This window comes from Papio anubis, chromosome 1 (assembly GCF_008728515.1).
Source record: "Papio anubis isolate 15944 chromosome 1, Panubis1.0, whole genome shotgun sequence".
Taxonomy (NCBI): Eukaryota; Metazoa; Chordata; class Mammalia; order Primates; family Cercopithecidae; genus Papio; species Papio anubis.
The window spans coordinates 68994098-69014754 of NC_044976.1; the positions used below are offsets into that span (position 1 = coordinate 68994098).

Genomic DNA, 20657 nt, shown 5'->3' on the forward strand with positions numbered 1-20657 from the left:
GGGAAGGGGTTGACTATACAAAGAGGCATTTTTGGGGTGATGGATTGTTATATATATTGATTGTGGTGTGGTTACATGACACTATACATTTGTCAATACTCATAGAATATACATCAAAAAGAGTAAAATTTACTATATTAAGTTAAAAAAGTTTAAATGACAAGAAGCCAGTGATGGCAGGATGTTATAAAATTTGTGCTTTCACTATAGTAATTTGTTATATTTTCTGAAGTAATTTATCTATATATTTCCAGATTTCCCTTCCTTCCTTCCTTCCTTCCTTCCTTCCTTCCTTCCTTCCTTCCTTCCTTCCTTCCTTCCTTCCTTCCTTCCTTCCTTCCTTCCCTCCTTTCTCTCTTTCTTTCTTTCTTTTCCTTCCTTCCTTGCTTGCTTCCTTCCTTCCATCTTTTTTTCTCTTTTCTTCTTTTCTTTTCTTTCTGTTTGAGATGGCATCTCACTCTGTTGCCCAGCCTGGAGTGCAGTGCTATGATCTCAGCTCACTGCAACCTCTGCCTCCAGGGTACATGCAATTCTCCAGCCTCAGCCTCCTGAGTAGCTGGGATTACAGGCACACGACATCACACTTGGCGAATTTTCGTATTTTTAGTAGGGACGGGGTTTCACCATGTTGACCAGGCTAGTCTCGAACTCCTGACCTCAGGTGATCCGCCGCCTCGGCCTCCCAAAGTGCTCGGATTACAGGCGTGAGCCACTGCCCCCAGCCTCAAGATTTTCATTCAATTATTCCATACTGAAAAATTTTTCCTAAGAAAATTATAACAATATGAAAAACCTATATATATAGTGATGTTCATTACCTTCTTAATTGGTGAAAATGCTGCCTTATTGCTTTTACTTGCATTTCTGTGTTTGCTAGCAAATTTTTATATTTTTCTTATGTTTATTAGACAGTTTTATGAGACAGAGTAAGATTAATATCCTCCAGTGGTTGAAGAGTAACAGATCTTCTGTTCTCTTCTCAGTAAACACACAGAACCATTCATTTCTGTGAAATAATTACAGAGAGCTGGGGATTTAGTAAAATTTTTACTGTTGTTGTAGAAAAATAAACACATTGAAATAAAAAAATACGATTGCTAGTCAGGCTATTTAGTAAGATTTTGATTTAAGAGTCTTTAGAACATTTTATCGTCAGAAATTTGTCCTCAAATTTTAAGTTTTCTAATTCAGTCAGAACCCTTGAATTTCATGTTTAATATAAGAATATGGGAAATGAAAACCAGAAGTTTTGTGCATTTATTTTCCTTGGGAGCTTACAATTTTGAACTCAGCCCAAACTTTTCATTCTTTTGCGTTCATTTAATTTTGACAAAAGGCGCCTTTTCATTCATGAAGATTTTAAACTGTCCATTAGATACTGCAAAACAACGTTTTGAAGAATGAAAAATAGATGAATGTAAACCACAAAATGCTTTCTTAAAAATGACCATATATTTAAAAAAATAAATTAGGAAAGTGCTACTAAAAATGTGCTAGGATAAGGTGAAAAGGTAAATATTTGTGGGTGTGAAGACCATCTGTAGCAATGACAAAAACTAGAGATACAGCGCCTCCTCATTCGTGAAATCATTCACTAAATGTTTCTTGAGCATCTACCATGTCTACAATGTTCTATGCACAGTGATTTTTTTTATACAAAGTAGACAACAATCCCTTCCCTCTTGGTCCTCACATTCTAGCTTACTCAGAAACGGAAACAGGTGGAATTTAGTTCATCCTCAGGTGTTTTTTATCTTTTTGCTAAAAACATACTATCTTATGTAAAGTTAATGACATGGATAAAACATTGAAATGTATATTCTATTATATTTTTCTAGTCAACATTTCTTTTATTTCCAGAGAAGACAGTTTAAGGACAGGAAAACTGTCCTTAAACCTTTGACTTTCTCAAACTTAGATTCTCAGTAGGTGACCTTGCTTCTGATTTTATTGAGAAAATAGAAGCAATCAGAAGATAAAGTCCTTATCCGACCAAATGCACTGACCTGCATCCTTTAGAGATCATAGCCACTGCCTCCCTTCCTATTATTGTTTAGGAGGAGCAATGTGCCTATTTTAGGTCAAATCATACCCTCAGTCTCTGCATTCAATCCCCTCTTTCCTACTCACAGTGTTCGCTTTTATCCATATCATTCCTAGATGTTTAGTTCTTTTCTATTTGCATAAAAATATGATATAACATTTCTAATCTTAAATAAAAAATTATCCCAAGATGCCACATCTTCCTGTAGCAGAGATCCCATGGTTCTCCGTTTCATAGACGCTCCCTGAACAAATTGTTTTTAGATGCGATACTCTCTTTACCTCTAGTTCTTTCTTGGTACCACTCCAATTTAGCCTTACTCACTTACATCACTCACTTATATCACTGCACACAGACAACTCTTATTCAGATTACCAAAGACCTCCAATATTGACACTGCCAAAGTCAATACCAATATTCAGTCCTCATTTCAAGAGGTCATGATAGAATTGTTCACTTTCTCCTCAAAAACATGTCCTTACTTGACTTTGAAGATATTCCCCATGAAGTCCCCCATTCCACTAAGCCTCCTTTGCTGTATTATCTTTCTCTTCCAGACTTATACATGTTGAAGTACCCAGGACTCAGTCCTCAATCTCTTCTTTTCTTTACCTATACTCACACTTGCATTTCAAGACTTTAATAGCTCCTATCTGCTGATTATACCCAAAGTGTGTTTCCAGCTCAGAATTTTCTTTGAACCACAGATTACTCCGAATGTCTGATCGGATGTTGCACAAGCATCTCAAATTTAAAGTGACCAAAAGTGAACTTCTTATTTCTCACCTTCCTCCAATTATATTCCTTCTGTAGTGTTCTCCATCATAGTAAACGGCGTTTAATCCACTGAGTTGCTAAAGAATCTTAGGGTGATCTCTCACTCTTATCTTTCTTTGGTTCTCCAGTCTCAATTTATTAGCAAATGATGTCCCATATGCATACAAGAAGTCGGCCTCCACTGGTATTTTATGACACGCCATGTCATCATCAATACCACTGTCTGTCTCAATGCCAGAATCCAGTTCTGTACCATGGCAGGCCTGAATAGTGAAAAGCTTGGGTTTTCCAGTTAGACTTCTACAACAATCCCCTCTGAAAAAACTTGTTATCTTTTTCTGGTCAACAGGTCCATTTGTTCCAAAAATTATTCCTTCTTCGCCATGGCTCAGAAGCACACAAACAAAACTACTCCTTTTGCTCTGATCTTCTTAAGAAACATTGCACATCAATTCCACAATTTCTTGATATGTAAGATCATTTTTATTCCTGACTTCACATTTCAAGTTTGTGAGTGTTCCCTGAGGTTTGCCACATCGACATCTGTACCAGACCAAGATGCCATTCCAATGCTTTTATGATTCCACTTATTATCATTAATTGTTATATAATACATACACCCGTTTCAGGACAATCCATTTTATAACTGTTGTCCAAGGATATTCCAGAGTCCATTGATTCACTTCCATGTATGATCTTCGGTTCCAAATTTTTAATGGATTTTTGAATACACTGAGTTTTCAGTGTTCTCCGTGGATATTTTTATTAACGCACAGTCTCCTCACACTTTCCACAGCCTCCTCACAGCCAGCAGCTACCTGCTTTGCTCTGCACCTGCATGGCTTTGGCATCCCACAGCCGGGAGAGGTGAGCTCCAGTCCAGAGTGTTATCTTTTACTCTGAGATTAGATTGTGTCTGTTTTTTGGTTGCAAAATATACTACCTTTTATAAAAGGCTAATGAAGTAGAGGGTTGGTTGACCGGTTGGTTTTAAAAGCAATATACATGTTTTACATAATGAGAAGTTGGCAATTATATGGGTTTTTGTGTGTGGCAAAAACATAAAATTTACCATCTTAACCATTTTTACGTGTGCAGTACAATAGTATTACCTATATGTACATTGTTGTGCAACAGATCCATAGCGCTTTTTCATCTTACAAAACTGAAACTCTGTATCTGTTAACATCTTCCATTGTCCCCAAGTTTTCTGCCTCTGGCAGCCACCATTCTGTTTTCTGTTTCCAAGAGTTGACTACTTTAGATATCTCATATAAGTGGAATCATTTCTCTTTTTGTAATTGGCTTATTTCAGTTAGTATAATGTCCTAAAGGTTTTGTAGCATTTGGCAGGGTTTTCTTTTTTAAAGCTGAATAATATTTCACTGTATGTTATGTACATCACATTTTATTTATCCATTCATCTGTCATATATATTTAGGTTGCTTCCAACTCTTGGCTATTGTGAATAATGCTGCAATGAACACGGGTGTGCAAATCTCTTTGATATTTTCAATTCTTTTGGGTCTATTTCCAGAAGTGGGATTGCTGGATCATAAGGTGATTGTATATTTAATATTTTGAGGAATCTCCATAAAGTTTTCTATAGTAGCTGAATCATTTTACATTCTCACCAACAGTGTTCCCAAGGGTTCCAATTTCTCTACATCCTCACCAGCACTTGTTATTTTCTGTTTTTTTTTTTCTTTCTTTTTTTGATAGAAGCCATCCTGACAATTGTGAGGTGATATCTTATTGTGATTTTAATCTATATTTTCCTGATGATTAGTGATGTTTAGCATCTTTTCATTTGTTTGATGGGCATTTGTATATCTTCTTTGGAGAAATGTCTATTCAAGTCCTTTGTCCATTTCCTTCCACTCCTCCCCCACCCCTAAAAAAAAGGGTCTTTCTCTGTTGCCTAGGCTTGAGTGCAGTGGCACAATTACAGCTTACTGCAGCTTTGAACTCCTGGCGTCAAGCAATCCTCTTGCTTCAGTGTCCTGAGTAACTGGGACTACAGGCACATATCACTGAACCTGACTAATTTTTTATTTTTTTAGAGACAGAGTCTCACTGTGTTACCAGGGCTGGTCTCAAACTCCTGTTCTCAAGCAATCCTCCTGCCTCAGCCTCCTTAGTAATTGGAATTACAGGAGTGAGCCGCCAAGCCCAGTCTCATCTCTTAATTAAGTTATTTGTTGAGTAGTTGTTGTTGAGTTGTATACTCTGGTTATTAATCACTTAGATATATGGTTTGCAAATATTTTCTCTTATTTTGTAAATTATCTTTTTACTCTGCTGCTTATTCCTTTGCCATACTCTTTAAATTTTGATGTAGTTCATTTGTCTATTTCTGCTTCTGTTACCTGTGCTTTCGGTGTCATTTCCAAAAAATTATTGCCAAGACTAATGTCATGAAGCTTTTTTCCTATGTTTTCTTCTAGGAGTTCTATAGTTTCAGGTCTTATGGCTAGGTCCATTTTGAAGTAATTTTTGTATATAGTTTAAAATTGGAATTTAACTAATTTTTTGTCATGTGGCTATCTAATTTTCCCAACACTATTTATTGAAGAGACTAGTCTTTCTCCATTGTATAGCCTGGGCACATTTGTCAAAGATTATTTGACCATATATGAGAGGGCTTATTTTTGGGCTCTATTCCATTCTATAGGACTGTATTTTTGTCTTTCTACCAGTATCTTACTGTTTGGATTACTACAGCTTTGAAATACATTTTAAAATCAGAAATTTTGAGACCTCTAGCTTTGTTTTTTTTTTTTTCCTCATTTTAATTTTTTTAATTTATTTTTTTTGAAAATTTTCCAAAATCTAAAACTATGTGAACTATTTTTAGAATATTTTCTTTATGACAAATGATGTTTTACATAATGTTACTATATGTTCACTTGAATAAAAGCAAATTTCTGTTTTTAAGCTATATTCACTGATCTGTGGCATTCAAAAAGTCATATGTTTACAAGGTACATCTTTAACAATTTAAAATAAAAAAATTAAACATATTTCTATGAAATGTATAATTTTTGACTACATGATTTATTTGTCTACCCACACTCTCATTGTACAACTGTTGAGCAGCTACCATGTGCCTGGCAAGATAATCCAGCTCTGAAGATGAAAGACCTGGTTTCTGCCATCATGACACTTATGTCCCAGACAATAAACAAATGAAAAAATCGTGTTTAATATTATTATTTCATCAAATTACTTGCACAAGGGTACTCACCTGGAGGGACTTAGCTCTTACAGTTCTGATGTTTTCTCTACAAATGGCTCACAGAGCTTTGAAAATTGGTCAACTGATGAAACTACGAAAGCCTGTTTCCAGAAGAATAAGACTGCTTCAGCTTGGGATCTCTGGGAATGGCACTTATTATTACGTGTCTTACTTGGCAAGTCTAAGGCTCACTTTTCTCCATCTGTGAAATGGAGATGAGACAATCTTATAAGACGATGATTAAATGAGATAATGTAAGTAAAGTACAAATCGGTTAGCGCTCAATAAGTCTTAGCTACTACTGCCATCGTCATTAAACATTAATATATTTTTATTAATGTCCAGAGACAAAGAAAGTAGGGTAATTGTCTTAGGTAGCATAATGAGAAGGAAGCTCTGGCAACTTCTCTTTTAAACTTCTTGCTGGTTGCTGACTTACAAAAGAATTTTGTTGCAGGCAAAGTTTAGAATATCTGTTTTGACTTTACAGTTATTGATCAAGTGAACTGCAGTGCACTTTATTTTGGTTATTTGATAATTTAAGGGAGACTATATAAAAATCATAGTCAAGTAATTATAGCTAATCAATACTGTTAACTAGGTAGCTTATTTACTTCTCAGTAGGGTGCCTTATGCCTGCATGAAGTCACTACCACTCTGCTACTATGGTTACCTGTGAACTTTGAACAAGAGACTGTCCCATATATGAAGGTGCAGTTTGCATCAATGACTAAAATGATCTTTAAAGAAAGAAAAAGAAAAAGATATGTGCTTTATTTTTCCATTTTGTGGCCCTCACTTCCAGTGTATATATAAAAGAAAAACATTTATTTCCTTATTTATTTAGTATGTTTGATAAATATTTAGAGTGTCTGCTATGTTCCAGGATCTCACTGAAAAGTCTAAGCTTTATCTGACAAATAGGGTATTTCTGGTATCTTTACAACCTGGAAGCGACAAGTAACATGAATTTTTTTTGCAGGTTGATATAATAGCATTTATTAAAATAATGCTGTAGGTTAACAGAAACAGCACAGAACCAAAGAATTAAAATGTAAGCTGTGTAAAATCCCAACTAAAACCCAAAAGTGTCTAATGTATCCATTCATTAGCTAACTAAAAGCCCCAAAAAAGACAAGACACCCAATATAATAAAGTACTGCCAAACAATTGGCAATTTGCAGTTATCAAAATTGTGGATTTTGCATTTTGCATCCTTTCCTCAATCAAGAACAAAATTCTTTTTGAATATTATAACATACATATAAAACAAAACAGAAAAACACATTATAAACTTGTAACAATGGCTGTAAATACATTATCTTACATGTTACTCATAGGCTATAGTAGTTGGTTATGGTATATATAGCATGAAACTACTAGATAATAAAGAATAGACAAAAATACATGTCAACTGTATGATAACATACAATTGACACTCCCATCTACCCATGCTAAAAAAATTACATAATACTTTTAGAAAAAAGTCTTAAAACTACATATTTTAATGAGAAATAAATTCAATAAAGAATGATAATAGTGAGAAACAAGGCATTCAGATATTTCAAAAGTCATGCTTTTTTTCAGTTGACCCAAAATTTTGTCAACCAAGTTTTCAAAAGTTTGTTCAGAGCCAACATTACTCATGAATGTTGCACATTTATTATTTCATACATTTCCTTTCTTACCCATAAAAGACCTTCGATAAACATCTAAAATGTCCAGGTATAACATAGTTGAGATGAAACTGGATCAAATACTGGTATTGTTTTTAACAACTATCACCTCAAGTGTCACGAATTTATTCAACCAACCAAACAATATAAAAACCAAAATGGCACAATATATACTGTAAATAAATCAAAACTGTATGTGTAACAGAAAGACAAAGCAGTGGCATATTAAACACAAGCTAGCTGGATACAACACAAGGAATGTCTATTGCATAGTAGATTAAGAATTGGAATAAGTCTGAAGAAAAGAAAGTGCCTTATTTTCCTTCATGGTCATTTAGTCAAGTGTCTCATAAAGATCAGCTCCTCCCTCAGAATACAAGTTAACACATGTTACTCAGTCAGTCAGTATGTGAAAGAAGCTATGAGGGAGACAAATGACTTGATTGTTTGAATTACATGATTTTTGCCAAGTTACCTTGATGCAAATTTGCCTAATCTGATACTGTGAAAAGATTTGATAACTTTTCTAATGCCTGACTAGTAAGTTTTAAAACACTATTCTTTAAAAAAATTATAATTGAATACTTTTAGTTGTTTCAGTCCTTAATGTTAGCCCAAAGGATTCTGAGATAAAAATTATGTGTGATCTGAACTTCAGTTTACAGACAAAATTAGAGCTTTGTTTTATTTGGAGAAGGGGGATGCATTCATTTTTTAAAATTTTGTTTTTAAGTAATTGGAGATAATAGGATACCTAGCAAACATTTTCATGAAAGTGAATATTTGTGATTTTCATTCTGGGAAACAATGATTTATATCACTCAAATTTAATGACATGTCTTTATATCATACCAGATAACTTGCATAGTGCATCTCTTTACTAATTTCAGCAACCTCTGCCTCCCCTGCCCCTTAACTTTAAAATAATGTGAAAAACTATCCTCATAGTGCATATAAATACTCAACCACATTTCAGCTTAAGTTTCTAATTTCTCAAGAAGTTCAAACAGTTAGTTATGTAGTTGAAGCAATTTGTGCACAAAGCCTACATCTAAATACTTGAGTGAATAATCATTAACTGCTCAGTACCAGATATGGCAGTGCACAGCATAAACAACTACTCAGAGACCTACTGTACTCAAGCAATGTGACTCCCATTAGTGTTGGCCAGTTCCTCAGAAGTTGGGGGATCAATGCCATCTAATCAAGCCAAATAGAAGCAGTGTATTGCTTTCCCACAAACAGTGTGAAAATTAGGGCAACTGATATTTATATTGTAGGCAAGGCTGAATGATCAGGAATGCTTATACATCAATAGGGATACTAGAGTTAACAAAGCACAGACTGAATGAGATCACAGTAGTCTGGAATGTTGGCTTTAAACCAGTGCTTGAAGGTGATACAGAGAAAGGATGTAATTTGATTGACTCTTTTTGATTCAAGGGCCTTGGCGGGCTGAGGTCCAAGTAGTGTCAGAGCCTTGATGAAGTCAATAAACTGCATGTTTGCTCAGTGTTCAAGTGGTATGGCCCTAGCAGCTGACACAGAGCCTTGAAGCTCTAAGCATTAGGGGCTTATATAATGAGTGTTCTAGCACCCCATGTCCAATGTACTCACAGAGGCTTGAGGATTCTAGGAGGTCAAGGCTTCCCAGGGAATCAGAAGAAATGTGGGACATTTGGGAACAAGTGGCTGTTGTCAGAGTTTTCCCTCTATGATCCTGGGATTGGCAAGATCCTTGCTTGCCTAGCTCAGTGCTGTCCCAGCGGTGTGGGATGCCTAGAAATCCTGGTACTCTGAGTAGTAAAGATGACAAGGTCTGGAAAAGGAGGGCTTTCAGATGGTAGCCTGCTGGATAGAGTGAAGAGGTCACTTACATAAGCTCTTCACTGCTGGGACATTTGGTTGCCATTTGCTTTCTTGACTTGAAGAAGGAAAATTGAACCAAATACACTCTTCAATTTGGAGCAAAGCAAGCCCTGAAGGGTTATTTCTCAGAATAAAGGTAGCCTGAAGGCTATTTGGCTTTGGTTTATACTTATTTATCTCATATACAAACCAAATTCCTAGACATAGGAAAAAAATGACTTTTATCCCCAAGCAACTGTTAACTACAGCAAGATGAGTTATAAAAAGCAAATTTTTAATTCTGGGACTGGTGTGAAGTATATCCCTTGGATGTAGTGTCTTTATTCAATGCACAGCATGAACAACTAGTCAAGGCTTTGCATTTCTACCTAGTTGTTAATAGATTTGCGATCTAAATAATTTAGTTTTGAGGAAGAAGCAGAACAGCTGCAATTAACTATAGGATATCAATAACTACCCACAATCCCCAACCCAAGCCCTAGACTCTTTTTGCACAAGTCTCTTCTTTCCTCAAGATGTCCGAAACATATTGTTAAATCATGAAGGAACTGACCAAACTTCTAATATTTAGGCATGATTCTCATATAACCTGTATAATGTCAGAGGGTCATTGTCATTTTTCTGGCTTCAGTCCTTCGCATTCAAAGGAGACTAAAAGCTTTTATATTTGTTCCAAGTAGAACTGAATTTCCGCAAATCTCATTTCACTGACTCATAAATTGGTCCTTTTTGCTGCCTTACGTTAGCCAAGTGTTTCATTTCCTGCACTAGGTTTCTATGATTATTTTCTTTTTCTTTCTTTTTTTTTTTTTTTTGCGACAGAGTCTTACTCTGTCACCCAGGCTGGAGTGCAATGGTGCAATCTCAGCTCACTGCAACCTCCACCTCCCGGGTTCAAGTGAATCTCCTGCCTCAGCCTCCCAAGTAGCTGGGATTACAGGTGTCCCCCTCCACACCCAGCTAATTTTTGAATTTTTAGTAGAGACAGGGTTTCACCATGTTGGCCAGGCTGGTCTCGAACTCCTGACCTCAGGTGATCCACTTGCCTTGGCCTCCCAAAGTGCTGGGATTACAGGCGTGAGCTACTGTGCCTGGCCAATATTTTCTAGTTTTAATGATATCCAAAGAGGCAGCTCTAACACAGTGTGCTAAATATAAACCCTGTTCTTGGTTACTGCCAGTATCTATTCTATAACACTTATTTATCTCCTCAGAGGTCATTCCTGTCCTTGCTCACCACTGCACAAGTTGCTGGGATCAGTGTGCTGCCATCTTGTACCAGTGCAGATCTTAGAGTATTTCACTCTTTTAAAATTATAGTTGTATGCCTTAGGGCGCAAGTGAGTCCTGTGTGGGTGGATTAATCTAAGGAGAATCTGCATGCCAGTCGTGGTGGTACCTAAATCATCCCTTCACTCCTACCTTATCCACTTTTGTCTGAATCTAATTAGTGTAACTTGACTCTCACTTTCCTTAGGATGAATTCTTTTCCTAGTTTGCTCTGTGTCCCTGCCCAAATCTCTTGCCAAATTGTAATCCCCAGTAGTGGACATGGGGCCTGGTGGGAAGTGATTGAATCATTGGGAGTAGATTTCCCCTTTGGTGCTGTCCTCATGACAATGAGTGCATTCTTGAGAGATCTAGTTGTTTAAAAGTGTGTAGCACCTTCCATCTCACTCTCTTCCTCCTGTTCCAGCCAGTGTAAGACGTGCCTGTTTTCCCTTTGCCTTCTGCCATGATTGTAAGTTTTCTGAGGCCTCCCAATCCATTCTTCCTGTACAGCCTGCAGAACCATGAGCCAATCAAACCTCTTTTCTTTATAAATTACCCAGTCTTAAGTAGTTCTTTATAGCAGTGTGAGAACGGGCTAATACAGCATCACTTTCTGTAAATAGCTCTCTGGTGTCCTGTCCCATTTCAACTAGTTCCTTACTGAAGCACAGGTTATGATACAAAAATAAGAAAGAAGGCATTGAAAGAAAGAAAACTGGGAATCAAATCAATGTAGACCATATAAAAGCATATTTACTTTGGCCTGGGGGAGGGCAGATTGGAGGAGGGAGCTGGCAAAGGACAAGGGTCCTAAAAGCCACTGATGTTAGGCCTGATTGAAGGAATATTGAATTATTTCCCCTGCCTCCAACTTATATTTTGTTAGCCTGTACTTAAACGAATAGGATTGAGAAACCGGCTTTAAATGCCTCCTTATCATAGCCAACAAAATGCTCCTACTTCCTGATTGACCCCCTCCTTCATTATCTCTCTGACTTTGTCTCCTCTCTTTAGCCCACTCAGTAATTCTGCTCTGGGTACACTGATCTGTTTTCTGTTGCTCAAGTATAACAAATATGCTATTTTCTCAAGGCCTTTGCACTTGCTTTTTTATTTCCTCCAGGTCTCTGTTCAAATACTGCCTTCTCAGGGAAGTCTTCCCTGACCACACTATCTAAATTAACACCCCCTTACTCTCCAGCTTACCTTACTTGACAGTGCATATCTATCATGCATGATTTTCCCAAATATTTTGTATACCTTCTTCTCATTTTAGTAGTTTTCCATATTGTGAACCCCATGTAAACTCCAATTTTTCTAATGTAGAATTAAAAAAAAAAATCTGGAATTTCCAGCCCCCATTACCAGTGGAGTGCAGATACCGCTGATCAGATGGAAGGCTTTGCTTTGGAAGGCAGCTGTGTGACAAGCAGGCTGAACATGGGCACTCCTTGTGTTAATGCAAGTGTCAGCCGGAGCCCCAAGCTTCCATGTTGGCAGGAGAGAAAGCAGCCTTTGCCTGTGTCAAAGGCAGTGTGGCGTAAAGATCAGTGGTGGCAGCAGCAGCTGCAGCTTCCCTTCTGATCAATTTTATAGTATAGTTCTGGAGGTTGTTTTTCTGTGAGCTTTCCATCAGCTCTTAGATCCCTTCCTGCTGAGACAACTACTGGATTCAGCCCTCTGCATGTAGGACTCTGAGTGGTACAACATGCATTTATGCATTTATGTTTTTCTCATGGCGTTCTACATATTATTTATTTGATTGTTTGATTATTATCTACTAGAATGTGTCCCTAGTATCTAGGACAGTACCCTGTTCATAGTAAGTGCTCAGTAAATATTTGATGACTAGAAAAATGCACTAAACATGACAGGATTTCTTTTATCGTCTAGATATTTTAGCTATTGGTATTAGTTTTCTCCTGTTGCACAATTCCTCTAACTCTTAAAGCAGCAAATATTTCTTATCTCACATGGTTACTATGGGCCAGGAATCTTGGAGCAGTTCATCTGGGTAGTTCTGGCTCAGGTTTTCTTTTTTTTTTTTTTTTTAAATTTATTTATTATTATTATACTGTAAGTTGTAGGGTACATGTGCATTAAAAAGTCAGGAAACAACAGGTGCTGGAGAGGATGTGGAGAAATAGGAACACTTTTACACTGTTGGTGGGATTGTAAACTAGTTCAACCATTATGGAAAACAGTATGGCGATTCCTCAAGGATCTAGAACTAGATGTACCATATGACCCAGCCATCCCATTACTGGCTCAGGTTTTCTAAGGTGGTTGCCAACAGGATGCATGCAGGGAGGGGCTCCAGTCATCCAAAGGCTTGATGGGGCCTAGAAGGTCTACTTCTAAGATGGTTCACTCACATAGCTGTTGGCAGGAGGCCTTAGTTTCTTGTCATGTGAACCTCTCTATGGGTTACTCAAGTGTCCTCACCACGTGGCTGCTGGTTCCTTCTCCTGACCAAATGAGAAGAGGCACAGAGACAGAGAGACAGAGAGACAAAGAGAGATAGAGGCAGAGAGAGACAGATGGACAGATAGAGACAGAGACAGATAGATACAAAGAAAAATAGAAACAGACACAGAGACCGAAAGAGACACACACAGAGATATAATGACAGAGAGACAGAGACAAAGAGAGAGGTAGAGAGGCACAGAGAGAGCCATTATTATAATGTCTTTATAATGGTATTTCCATTATAAATATTATAATATTTATTATATTATAAATGCAAATATTATAATGTCTTTTTTTGGTATTTCCTGGTCCAGAAGTCTAACACTGCCACGTCCACCACACTCTATTCATTAGAATCACATATTACTGCCCACACTCAGGCAAGGGGAATGAGACTCCATCTTTTGAAGATAAGAATATCAAATAATTTTTTAAATGATTTTAATACCACCGTACCATTAAAGCATGGAGTAAAAGAAGCTGTAGGCCTATCTCTCATCTCTTTCTTGGATTTTCATCAAACGTTTCCTCATCCCCCTGTCCTTAGCAATATATTCAGCTAAAATACCGCATTTTCTGCCCTTCTTGAAGTTTGATTTGGCAGCATGATACAGTGCTGGGAGGGTGCTCACTCAGCAGGATGTGGGCCCCTTTCACACTTCTGCCGTTTCTTTCTTCCTGCTCTTTGCAATGTAAATGTGATGATGGGCCCTCCAGTAGATACCCTAGCAGTATCTCTATATCTTAGCAGTATCTCTGTATCTTAGCAGTATCTCTATATCTTAGCAGTACATCCAGTAGATATCCTAGTAGGTATCTGCCAATATATCTATATCCTAGCAATATATCCAGTAGATATCCTAGTAGATATTCATGAGCAATCTAGAGAATGAAATATATATATATATATATAGAGAGAGAGAGAGAGAGCGAGAGAGAGAGAGCGCAAAATTAGAATGCATAATGATTGTGGAATCACCAAACAAGCTCTGGACTGACTATCTCCTCTCTATCCTATCTTGCTTAAGCCAAAATTCCTTTGGGTTTCCTTTTATTTATAATAAAACTGATTCTGATATATGTATCCTGGGTGAGTGTTTCCAAATGTCTTTTGTTTACTCTCTTTTCTTAGGAAATTGTCTGTTCTACTGTGCAGTAACTCACTGGCAGAGCTTAAACTAGAAGCCATTGGCCTTCAATCCCAGTACAGGTCTGCTTCTACTTCATCATACAGATTCTGTGGATGCCAAGGAAAGAAGTTCTTTTCCAGCCAGAGTAGAAAAGCCAGGAATTATTGAAATTTTATTTCAGCTCTTTAGATATTAGGGACTTTGTATGATAACAAACTTAGGAGTCTCACGAATGCTTCACTAACTTTGGTTTTTAGTTAAATAAATCTTTCTCAGCAGGGGAGATATTACTTGTTTTATTTTCATTCGCCGGTTCTGTCCACTAAACTCAACCTATCATTCTTTACTCCACAGTTTGCTGAGATTTTCTGATATCCCTTATACTAAAACTTATCTCTTAGAGTCCTTTCCAGACTCTAGAAAACTCCCTATGGTGACAATAATGTATTTTCAGAACATTTATTTTTTACATGCCAGATACCTCGCAGTCATTATTTCTAACTCTTGCAGCCATCTGGAACAGTAGCACTATTATCATCTCCATTTTTTGGAAGAGGAAATCAAGAACTGGAGCCTTATTTGGGGTTGCACAGTTCAAAAGTGGCTGAACCTGGATCCAAACCAGGCTCAGAATGACCCCAGAGCCCGTGTTCTTTCCACTTCTCCTGTTCTTTGCCCTTCACTGAAATCTTGTTGGATACAGTTACAGTAGAAAGAATAAACATGGAATGAAAACTACAATGTAATTGCCAAATTGGCTGACTCCAGCATGTACAGTCTTGGGAATGTGTCTGTCTATAATATTTTTTCTTAATATAATTTTTGGAAAACAGATTGGCAAATCCTCATTAGCTAGCATGGGCCATCAGCCAGGATGTGGGAGTCACTTCATAAAATGAAATCTTATGTTAAAATAGTGTTTATTGAAACCCCAGAGGGTTATGATTTTAGTGAAGATACTCAATGGTAAACACTTAGACCTTGCCCTCCTCTCTATTCTCCTTCTCCTTGGGTCCTTTCAGACGGGCAATAGTGTCACGGGAAGCCACAGGGGTGCAAAGTCCAGTGAAGCGAAGAGGGGCACAATTGGGGAGGATGGAGCGGAAAGAGAGACGGTAGGAACATTCACATGTTTTCCATTAGCAAAATACTTTTTTTTTCATTGAATTAACATTTTATTTAACCCTCACATACCAAAATAAGCTAGGTTTCAAAAATGATGTTTTATAAAGGAAGAAGCTGATAGGCAGAGAGGTTAAGATCATAAAGTGAGGGATCAAGTTAGAATCTGAATTCAGAGTTATCTGATCACAAATCTCACGCCCTTGGTAGTATATCATGTTTCCTTTCATGAGCAGTAATATTAATAGTATCAGATGTTTTTATCCTGCTTTGTGTTTTGCATATATTCTCTCATTATTTTCATAATCATCCCATCAGGGGCTTGTGACAGTAAAGTTTGTGTGTCAATTTGGCTAGGCTATGGTACACAGATATTTAGTCAAACATTATTCTAGATGTTTCCATGAAAATATTTTTAGATGACATTAATATTTAAATTGGTAGATTTTGAGTAAAGCAGATTACCCTCCATAATGTGAGTGGGCCTCATCCAGTCAGATGAAGGCCTTAAGAGAAAAAGATGGACTCCTGCTAATAAGAAGGAATTCTGCTAGCTGTTTGCCCGTGGACCCACACTGAAACTTTTCCCCAACTCTCCAACCTGCCGGCCTACCCTGCAGATTTTAGACTTGTCAAGCTTCTAAAATTGCAGGAGCTAATTCCTTAAAATAATCTCTCTCTGTATATCCATCCTGTTGGTTCTCTTTCTCTGGTCAACGCTAATACAATAGTTATTATTATCACCCTATTTTATGGATGATTAAAAAGGTTCAGAGAGTTTTAATACATTGCCTTCTAAACTGCTGAACTATCCAGGGTGACACAGCTAATGACTGGGGGACCTGATACTCAAAATCAGTTTACTTGTCTTGAAGTCTTTCTTTTTCCGCCTTCTTAGAAATTATTCTTTACCTCCTACAGTTCTAGAGGTCAGAAGTATGAAATCAGTTTCACTGGGCTAAAGTCAAGGTGTCAGCGGGGCTTTTTAAGGTCCTGAGGGGGAGGATTTGTTTCCTTGCCCTTCTCAGCTTCTTGTGGCTGCCTGTGTCCCTCTGCTTGTGACTTCTCTCTCCATCTTCAAAGCGTACCGTTCCGATCTCTGCTTCCCTCAGCACCTGGCCTTTCTGTCTTCTGGAGTCAGAAAGTATTTCCCTCTGCATCCCTCTTATAAGGACTTTTGTGATTACATTTAAGGCTCACCTGGATAATCCAGGCTGCTCTCCCCAACTCAAGATCCTTAAATTAATCACATCTGCAAAATCTCATTTGCTCTATAAGGCAACATTCACAGGTTCCAGGGATTATGATGTGGGTCTCTATAAGAGCCATTATTCAGCCTACTACACTTAGCTTTGTCTTTTTTTAAATTTTAAAATCATACATAATTTAATTTGATTACACAAATATGCCTACTTCTTTACTTTCTCATTTACTTTACTAATTCTTTTATGAAGTAGATTCAAATGAGAGCTTTGAAAAGAAATGATTCGAAATACTGGAACAAAGACTAGAATTATTGAATTAAACACATTATATCTGCTTTAAAAAAGCTATGACTCAGAATCCATAGATAGCCTCAAAGTGATTTACATGAACTCTTCTCCCTTAGAGAAAGTTTATCAAATTTATTAACCAATTACCAAGGTGACTGATTTGAGTAGCATGTTTGTGAACTTCTCTTCTGTTTAGGAGAATGACCAAAATGTAGGGCTCAGGTGGGAGAGGAAGCAGAGGTGAACGGTAATCTTCGGGTTGTGTAATCACTTTCCAGATGACTGAGAGCTGGTTTGTAAGTTTGATACATCGATGTAGAAAACTCACTTTGCTAAAAAAGAAAAAACTCACTTTGCTCCAGTGGGTTCTTATTTTCTTGTCCTAAAGAAACCCCCAGGGACTCATTTGGTTAGATTTCATGCTACTAGAGCAAGTTTTCTAGTGTCAGCAACTTATTTCCTCGCCTTCAGCAGCCTCGTGTGACATTGAGATTCATGCCTCAGCTCACCTGATCTGTATAGTGACAAGAGAGCTTAAGCTCTGTGGTCAGACAGACCCGCATTTGAATCCCAAATCCACTACTTAGTATGTGGTGTCCTTGAACTTAGCGCAAAGCTTTAATACTCCATCAGCAAAGTGAGGCTAATAGCTTTCACACATAGAGGTTGACTAGATTAAATGCAAACAGAGTGTTTATACTGATATCGCCTATCCCTCTTTGCATCCCCTTGGCAACCGTTCACCTTGGATTTGCTACTCCACCTGCTAGAGGGACAGGCAGAATGAAAAGTACCACATTTCCCATGTTAGAAGCAGGCCTGATAGTGCCGCTCACCTTTGCAGAGACAATCCTAGTCGTACTAAAAGGTGAAGGTGAGGGCTTCCCCTCTTCTTCCCTAACAGAGCCCCAGTTGTGTCCTGAGGGCAGGCAGCTCTGTGCACCTTGCAGAGCGTGCTGCCTGACTAGTCTAAGTCAGCCACAATCATTACAGTCCTCTTTGCCGGTGATTAGCTCAGGGCTGACTCTGTGATTTATTTCTGGTAGATGAGGCACAAGAAAATAGAAGTTTTCTGAGGAAATTCAGGGAATAATTTCCTTCCTGGATTTTAAAAATTGGCTTCAATTCACTCCATTGGCAAAAGAGTGAGAAATTCCCTCTCTAGGGATATAAAGACAGCTGAACAGCAAACACATGACTCCTGACACTGGGCAGGTGAGATCTGCAGCAGTTTATTGGCCACATATACTCACAGCTCTAGGGGAGGAGGAGGGGAGGGGAGGGGAGCCCATGCCACACATGGCCACATGGGAAGGTGTTGCATTTGGGACCATGGTGAACAACTAGGGGTAGTTGGGGGCAGGCTTTGTCATATCAACAGGATGTGGTGTGCCCTGGTTCCTGAGGGGGTCTGTGATGGGCTTGTTTGAATAATCCTGTGGTCTGTCAGGGAACTGAAACCTGATACTCAAGCGTGAATAGGAGCTGTGTCTGGTCACCTTGATAAGGAGGGCCTTTTCACTAGGGGACCTTATCTGTGGCAGCAGAGTGGGGAGGGAGAATTTTAGTTAGGCCATAGGAGGCTCTAGCATCTTCATGAGATGTCAAGCCAATACATAATATTTGACCTTTATTTTAGTTCTTCCACCTTTCATTATACTGAGGGTCCAGAAAAGCGGGGAGGTGGAGAGAGAGAGAGAGCAGACCTTTCTTCTCTTTGGCTATCTTCTTGTGCGAACATGGTGATTATAGTTAGAAGCATAACATCAGTTTTGCAACTATGAAGAGATACTTTGCAGGCATTCCAAAGCAAGTAGAAAAAAAAGAAAGAACAAGCCTAGGTCCCCAATTGTTCTTTGAAGCGCCGAGATTTCCCTAAAACGTTCTACTACCAGACTTGGTTTATATGACTTACTAAACTCCTATTGTTGAACCACTTTTAGTCTGTTATTCTTCCACTTGTAGCTGAAGCATCCTGATGGGGAAGGCTAGATGCTCCTACTATTGGTAAGGGAACAGTTTTCCTGTAATTTTATATGTATAATGTCTTTCCTGTGACTAATACGGTTATTCATATTATATTAAGTTATGGTTATGCTGTAAGAGTGATTGGAGTAACCATTTTGAGTGAGAGTGAAGTACTAGGATAATCAGAGAGAAAACTCCAATGAGAGGCTGCTGAGTCTCTTGGTCTGCTTTCCTGCCTTACAAAGAGAATATTACTTTTGTATTACTCTTAAGCATAATTTTAACAAAATTTAAGCCACTGCTAATTTGTCAATCCATAAAGTATATATTTATAATTTAAATTTACATACTTTAAATTCAAATACTTTAAATTTACAGCCACAGGTTACCCAATACCCTCAGGTTGCTTTGTGACCTGCAGGAAGATGGAGCTAACATGTATCATTAAAAAAAAAGTCTATTTTACAGTCTATGGAAAATCTGCAATTAGCATGAAGTATCAGACTTAGAAACATGACAAGATAAGCCAAAATAAAATAAGGAGCATGTTATAGAATAATGGACAATATTCAGAATATCATGTTCTGATTTCTATCTTCTTTGCATCTATATGCTTAACAAAAATCAACAATAAAAAGACAAAGGAGGATCAGGAAAAAATAATTAATGAGTACGAGGCTTAATACCTAGCTGATGAAATAATCTGTACAACAAACCCCGTTGACACACATTACTTATGTAACAAACCTGAACGTCCTGCACGTGTACCCCTGAACTTAAATTAAAAGGTAAACAAAGACAAAGGAAATGTTATTGTACTTTTCTTTTGGAGAAAAGTTGAATAATTTTGTTAAAATGATATTACAAAGTGATTTTATTTGCTTAAACCTTGCCTCAAATTATTTCTGAGCTATTAAGTGTTCCATGAGGTTGTTTTGAAAATTGCCTATATATATATATAAGCTTCTATAATAAATGTTTAAAATTCTTCCAATATATTCTCAATAATAGCTGAAGGAAAATAACAAGACACCAGTGTTGGGTACTGGAACGCAATTTTCAAAATAATCTCCATATAATACTTTTTCTACTAAAGCAATAAAAGTTACTGTGTTTTGGGGATTGAAAAAACTCTCATGAATTTATGAGAGTTAAATATGAAACTTGATAAAAATGTTATACTTTTTTGATAAAAAATAAAATGATTGTAAAATGATAAAAAAAAAAACATTCAATTTTTGATGCTACAACTCTGGTAGGCCAAGAAAGAACAGCTTTTCCTAATACTATTGACTCTTTACCTTCCTAAAGTCTCAAGAAGACCAGATGTCCACGGCCTTCTGAAGGCCATTCACCACATTAGATGTCTGCACAAAGCCAGAAGTTATCCCCACGCTGCCTGTGACCAAGTCTTAACAGGTGGCTCTCAGCCCCCCTTGGCTGCTCTTCTTCACTTGGCATCTGAACAGCGTTGGCCAGTGAATGAAGGGTTTTGTATACCATGCTAAGGAGCTCTCAATTCTGCAGGTAATTGGGAATCCATTAAGGATTTTTAAGTTGGACAGTGGTGCTTCCAATAGTTTTACAGCAGGACCACCG

The 20657-nt window shown here is 37.6% G+C and overlaps 1 pseudogene; it reads right to left on the reverse strand.

Moving 5' to 3' along the window:
* Window positions 1–626: 626 nt before the first annotated feature.
* Window positions 627–4252, reverse strand: LOC110742959 (annotated as a pseudogene).
* Between the last annotated feature and the right edge of the window lie 16405 nt (window positions 4253–20657).